Below are 6,537 nucleotides of genomic sequence, written 5' to 3' on the forward strand. Positions count from 1 at the left end.
AAAAAAAAAAAAAAAAAAAAAGCAACAAGATAAGAAGAAATACATGTAAAACCATTTAGAGCAACAGACTCAAAGTAGGAAGAGAGGTTAAAGTATGTGAAGAAAATATTTATTTAGACAGCTATATTGCCATGGTAATCTCAGATAAAACACAAATCAAGGCAAACTCCACTATTTAGCCTTACAAGGGATCACTGTGTGTGTTTCTCACGCTCCCTAGGTCATGTTTCATCCTCTTCTCTCACCATAGCGTCATGTTTAATGTCTGTTTTGTGTGTCGTCTTTAAGACCCTGAAGATCTTGAATCAGCATTTCCTTAAAAGTTTCTTTTGATTTTTCTCTCCTCCTGTAGTTTTTCCTTCTCTGGTTTTGCTGAGGCTTTGGCTTATCCTTAAGGTTTGGTCCAGAGATCTCACCTGTGTGTGTTTCTCTCGCTTCCTTCTTTGTGTCTTTCTGCCTACTCATCTTTAAAGGCAAACACTTCCAGTACAGAATTAGTCAGTTTCTTTCTCCTGTTTTAACATTGGATATTGCAAAACAACAGTCTTGCCGATGGCGAAATTCAAGCAAGCTCTTCCCTCCTTATCCTGGCCTCACACAGGCCACATGCAGAGATGACGGAAGCTGGCGCCTGGATGGAAACCCCGTGTCTGTGCACCACATGTGCAGTGGCTGTGGAGGCCAGGGAGGGTCTGATCCCCTGAAACTGGAGTTACAGAGGGTGGTGAGCTGCTGTGTTTGTTCTGGGAACAAAACCCAAGTCCTGTGCAAGAGCAGCAAGTGCTCTTTACCTTTATAGCTCCAAAGTTGTGTCTTTCTTCAAAGGACAGTGGGACTTGTGAGCAGGAAGCAAAGCAGGGTGCAGTAACCAATGTATATAATTTCAGCATTTTAGAGATGGAGGCAGGAAGATAAATGGTTCAGCGTTAGCCTTGGTTCCCTATTGAGGCCAGCCTGGAGATGAGGGAGAAAAAAGGATCAGAAGTTTAAGACCAGTTACATGAGACCCTCTCAAGGAACGGAAGGGAGGGAGGGAAGGAGGGAAGGAGGGAGGGAGGGATCAAAGAGAAGGAACAGGAAAAGAGAAGGGGGAAGATGTGGAAACAATGTAGATTTGTTTCCAGAAATTCGTAATTTCATGGCTTACTCAAACAATGGCATACTTTTCATCTGTTTTTAGAAAAATAACAAAAGGTGATAGGGTTATGATTTAGCTAGTGTGGTGCTTGCTGGGTAAAAAAGAGGTCCCTGGCTCAATCTCTCCGCAAGCATGAGAACCTGAGTTCAGGTACCAGAACCCAAGGTAAAAAAAAAAAAAAAAAAGCCAGGCTTGCCTTTGTAACCCCAGGTTGGGAAGGTGGAGACAGGAGAATCCCCGAAGCTTGCTGGCCAGCCTTCTTACCCTAGTTAATGAGTCGGGCAGTGAGAGGCTCTCCCTTAAAGGAGGGAGGTAATGTTCTGAGAATAACCCCAGAGGTTGTCTTCTGGCCTACACTACACCGCATAAACACACACACACACACAAAAACACACACACCTGTGTACCTGAATATACAGTCACACAAATACGTACATGTATGCATTAAAAAATCCCCCAAGGATACATTTTCTACTGACATGAAATCTTGCTCAAAATACAAGATTCAGCTGGAGATATAACTCAGTTGGTAGAGTGCTTGCCCAGTACATAGGAATACTTGGTTCCATTCCTATCCTTCATATTCAATCAGTATGGTGGTGCCTGCAGGAAAACATAACACATGGGAAGGGGAGGCAGGGGGTGCAGAGGCAGGGATACTTCCATTTAAAAAATTAAATAAAATAATTTTTTTAATGTCATAGGCTACGGAAATGGGTCAGTGGGTAAAAGCAGTGCTCCTCAATGAAGACCTAAGCTTGCATCCCTGAAGCCACGTGTGGCAGTTTGGACCAGAATGGCCCCCATTAACTCATACATTGGGATGCTTGGTCACTATTATCACAGTTTTGGAGGACTAGGAGGTGAGCTGCCATGCTGATGCTGGGAACTGAACCCGGGTCCTCTAAGCAAACACTCCTTACAACAGAGCCATCTCTCCAACCCCTTTCCTTTTTAGTGGAGAGTTTTTGCCTCTGCACTTACAGAAAGCACTTCTTAGTGCTGGGGATGTAACTCAGTGGTAAACATTTGACTTGCATGTCTGAAAATTCCTGAGTTTGTACTGTGGGAACTCCTTCAGCCCACAGCCTTTAAGATACCATCCCACTTTGGGTGTGGTCTCGTGTACTATAAATGCAGATGAAAAGCGTACACAAGCCTCTTGACTGCTGGATTCAGTTCCAGTTCCCAGCGCAGGCAGAGAACTACCCTTTCTGTCTTTGTTATACTCCATTTTGGGCTATTGTGGAACGCTTTTGTATGCCAACAAGTTATCACCCACGGGGCCTGAGTCCACAGCATTGTGGGGTCCTGGCCAGAGCCCTGCCTGTGACCTTCTCACACCCCAAGCAGCTGAAATACCCCTGTGAAGCTGTGCGCGGTTTGGTTCGACTGGCCCACCACCGCAACATGGCAATACTTGCCAGCCTGTGTCAGCATGGCTTGGTCCGACCTACTAAGTGGCAAAGTCACTGCTGCCTGTGGATTTCTACCGGAACTCTTCCACGTTTTATCTGGCTTCTCCGGGTCTACTCTCATCAGGCCAAGCTCTGCCTCCTGGAGCAGGGGCTCTAACTATGCACCTGGAACACAGGCTTGTGTTCCCAGTTCAGATCTGCGAATGCCTGGCCCGAGATCTGTCCAGTAACCTTGCAGCTTGCGACTACCTGAAAGCTCTGAGTTCCTTGATATCCTGCCCAAGTCAAACCTTGTCTGTATGTGATTGTGCTGCTCTTAATTATCTAAATTTGTTATTAATTCTAAGTTCAGGTAATTCAGGTACTGATCTAGGACCTGCCTTACTGCTGCAACTGCGACACCTGCTGGCCAATCAAGATTATTACACCTATGACAATTTACTGAAAAGTATAATGGAGGTAAGTTAATTTGATTAATAACTAAATTCGAAAAGTGTAAACCAACCCAAAGATAATTTCAGACAATATCACAATCCAGGAATTTAACAACCTTTTTGTTTCTACTATGGATGAAATTCTATAAGAATTATGTGACCTACCTGGTACGTATATTTTTGAGGCCTTGGCAGCTTTTAACTTTTATATCCTTGAAGAAATGGTTTGATAACAGAGTCAAGAATGAGAAACTTTTAGGAATGATACAGTCTTCAGCAGGCAAAATTTAATTCATGTCAATGGATTATGAAGCCTTACAAGAGGGTACTGAGATATTAACTGAAAGGATTCATACTGTTGAAATGGACAATCAAAATCTGTTAAAAAGTTATAAGTTAGCGGATAGAACATCCCTCCAGGAAGGCAATCTACATGCCACCCAAATAATATCTAAGGATGAGAAGATAACATTAATGGAAAATTTTAAAACCTTGCAATCACATGTACAGAATGAGACCCTGAAGTTAATTTATTCGATGAAATCATTAGAAATATTCACAGGTCAAGAGATTCGGGATTTACAAAAGAGAGTGATAAAAACATGTGAATCAATTGAGGAACTTGTCAGAACTGATAAGCAAGTAAAGAAGGTACAGGATTGAGCACTGCCAGTACCTCTCAGAGTCAGAGAAGACTTAACAAGAGTTTCCATCAAATACTCAAAACCCAAACAGATATACAGAATATAAATGGAAACCTATAGGTCTGAAAGATCTAAAAGAAATTAAGTAAGAAGTGGTATCATATGGCATGCATTCACCATTTGTTAGGGAGACGGTAGAGACATGGGTTTCAAGCAATACGATCACTCTACATGGTTGGCTTCAATTAGTCTCTGTGGTGCTAGAAGATGGACCACAGTTACAGAGAAAGTGCTATTAGAGAGAGAAAGCTAAAGCCCCGGAACATCAAGATAGAGTCAAAAGGTTTGAGGCTTCCCAATATCAAATTCTGGGTGAGGGCCATTATGCTGATCTATAGAGTCAAGCTATTTACAATGAACACATCTTGTCCCCATTCTATACAGTAACCTGGAATGCTTGGGACAGGATTCAAGAACTAGAAAGAAAAATTGAATCATATACTAAGGTCATACAGGACACCAAGAGAACCCTTTAGTGACTTTTTACAAAGATTAACTAAAGCTGTACAAATAGGGGTAACAGATCCAGAAGCTAGACAAATACTTATTGAATCATTGGTTTTTGAAAATGCAAGCTTAGGCTGGGTGGTAATGGTGCGCGCCTTTTATCCCAGCACTCAGGAGGCAGAGGGAGGCAAATCTTTGTGAGTTTGAAGCCAGCTGGTCTAGAAGAGCTAGTTCCTTGCCAGGCTCCAAAACTACTGAGAAACCCTGTTTTGAAAAACCAAAACCAACCAAACAAACAAAAAGCCATCTTAGAATGCAAAAAGATACATGGGCCTTTAAAGGTCAAATCAGCATCAGTGAATGAATGGGTCCTGCACATAGCCAATGTTGATTCATTTGACTGTAACACTGAGACTTGGGTAGGAGAAGTGGTTTCCAAAAGTATAAAGAAACATCAAAATACCAAATGTTTTAATTGTGGTAGACGAGGACATCTGAGAAGAGATTGTAGACAAAGCATTTCTAGAAATAATGTTTCCTCTGGGAATGACAAAAATAGAAGATCTCAAGTTTCTGGACTATGTAGAAGATACAGCAAAGGCTGACACTGGACCAATGAATGTAGATCAACAAGAGACAGACAAGGAAACCTGTTACCATTGAGAAACTCCTTGGGGGCCTCTCACAAGCACCCAGGTCAAACACTGTCCAGCTGCTCCCAGTCACCGAAAATTTATAAAATCCTTTGCCTAGTGTAAAAATACCATACTGCTCTGGATGATGGAATGAACATGGAGGATGAATCAAAAATTCTTGCAGGAAATAGGGAAAGTATGTTTTGCCATACTTCTATAAATGATCAAAGACCCAAGCTCAGAGTACAAATAAAAAATATTATAATTGAAGGATTATTATTAAACACAGGTACAGATGTGACTATTATTACTCCAGGATCATGGCATACAAATTGACATCTTTGGAAGGCAGATGTCCATTTCTTAGGAATTGGAACCCTATCTCGAGTAAAACAAAGCACAAGATGTGTTGAATGAATAGGACTAGATGGACAGAGAGGAAGGCTGAGGCCATATGTGGCTAATATAGCAGTGAATCTATGGGACCATGATCTGTTACAACAATGGAATGCCCAGATTAACATTCCTGAAGTCTCAGAAACAGACCATAAGCCTGCTCATGTTTCTGGGAAGGATATTATAAAGGACTATAAAAAACTGTCACCAACCATTCAGGCTATACAAAAACACAAAACAACTAATAAAACATCAGAGGTACCAACGGCCCTACCTTTAAAATTGTTAACTAAGAACCCTAAATTGGTGAAACAATGACCTTTAACAATAGAGAAACAAACTGCAGGCTGTAGAACAGCTGGTACAGAAGCAACTAGATGCTCAGCATATTGAAGAATCAACCAAATTGAGAATCTCTTGTAATTGATGTTAAAAAGAAATCTGAAAAATGGAGAATGGTGACAGATCAAAGAGCTATTAATAGGTGATTCAACCAACAGGTTCTCTACAGTCTGGAACTCCTTTGCCTTCCCTATTGCCTAAAGGATGGTCTCTTATAGTTATTGATTTAAAAGATTGTTTCTTTACTATATCTTTACAAGAAAAATACAGAAAAAAATTGCCTTCACAGTGCCTACTTACAATAATTCTCAAGCTACTAAAAGATAACAATGAAGGTTCCTCCCATAGACAAAGTTGAATAGCCCCACCCAATGCCAATATTTTGTAAGTCAGCCAATAGAAATAATACGTAAGCAATTTCCAGAATCTATAGTTTGCCATTTCATGGATGACATTTTGCTTTCTGATTCAAATATAGATACTTTAGAAAGAATGTTTGAAGACGTAAAGAAAGTTTTACCTAGTTGGGGATTACAAATTAATCCTGAAAAAAATATAAAGAGGAGATTTTATTGATTATCTAGATTGTAAAATAGGTTTACAGAAAATTAGAACACAAAAAGGGCAAATTAGGAGAGATTGATTGCAGACTCTTAATGACTTCCAAAAATTGCTAGGAGACATTTCCAATCTATGACCCACTCCTGAAATAAAACCTGATAAAGTAACTCATTTAAACAAAACCTTATATGGTGACAAAGACTTAAATAGTCCCAGGGAATCATCAGATTAAGTTGAGAAAGAATTGACTTTAGTTGAAGAGAAATTACAGGAGGCACATGTGGATTGTATGGATCCTAATCTTAACTACATTCTGGTCATATTACCCTACAAATATTTCCCTACCAGAATTTTAATGCAGAGGGGAGATATTATCTTCAAATGGATCTTTTTAACTGCATAAACCAAGTAAAAAATTTAAATCTTATATGGAAAAGGCATTTGAATTAATTAAAAAAGAAA

The sequence above is a fragment of the Microtus ochrogaster genome, chromosome 21 (genome assembly GCF_000317375.1).
Source record: "Microtus ochrogaster isolate Prairie Vole_2 chromosome 21, MicOch1.0, whole genome shotgun sequence".
Lineage (NCBI taxonomy): Eukaryota > Metazoa > Chordata > Mammalia > Rodentia > Cricetidae > Microtus > Microtus ochrogaster.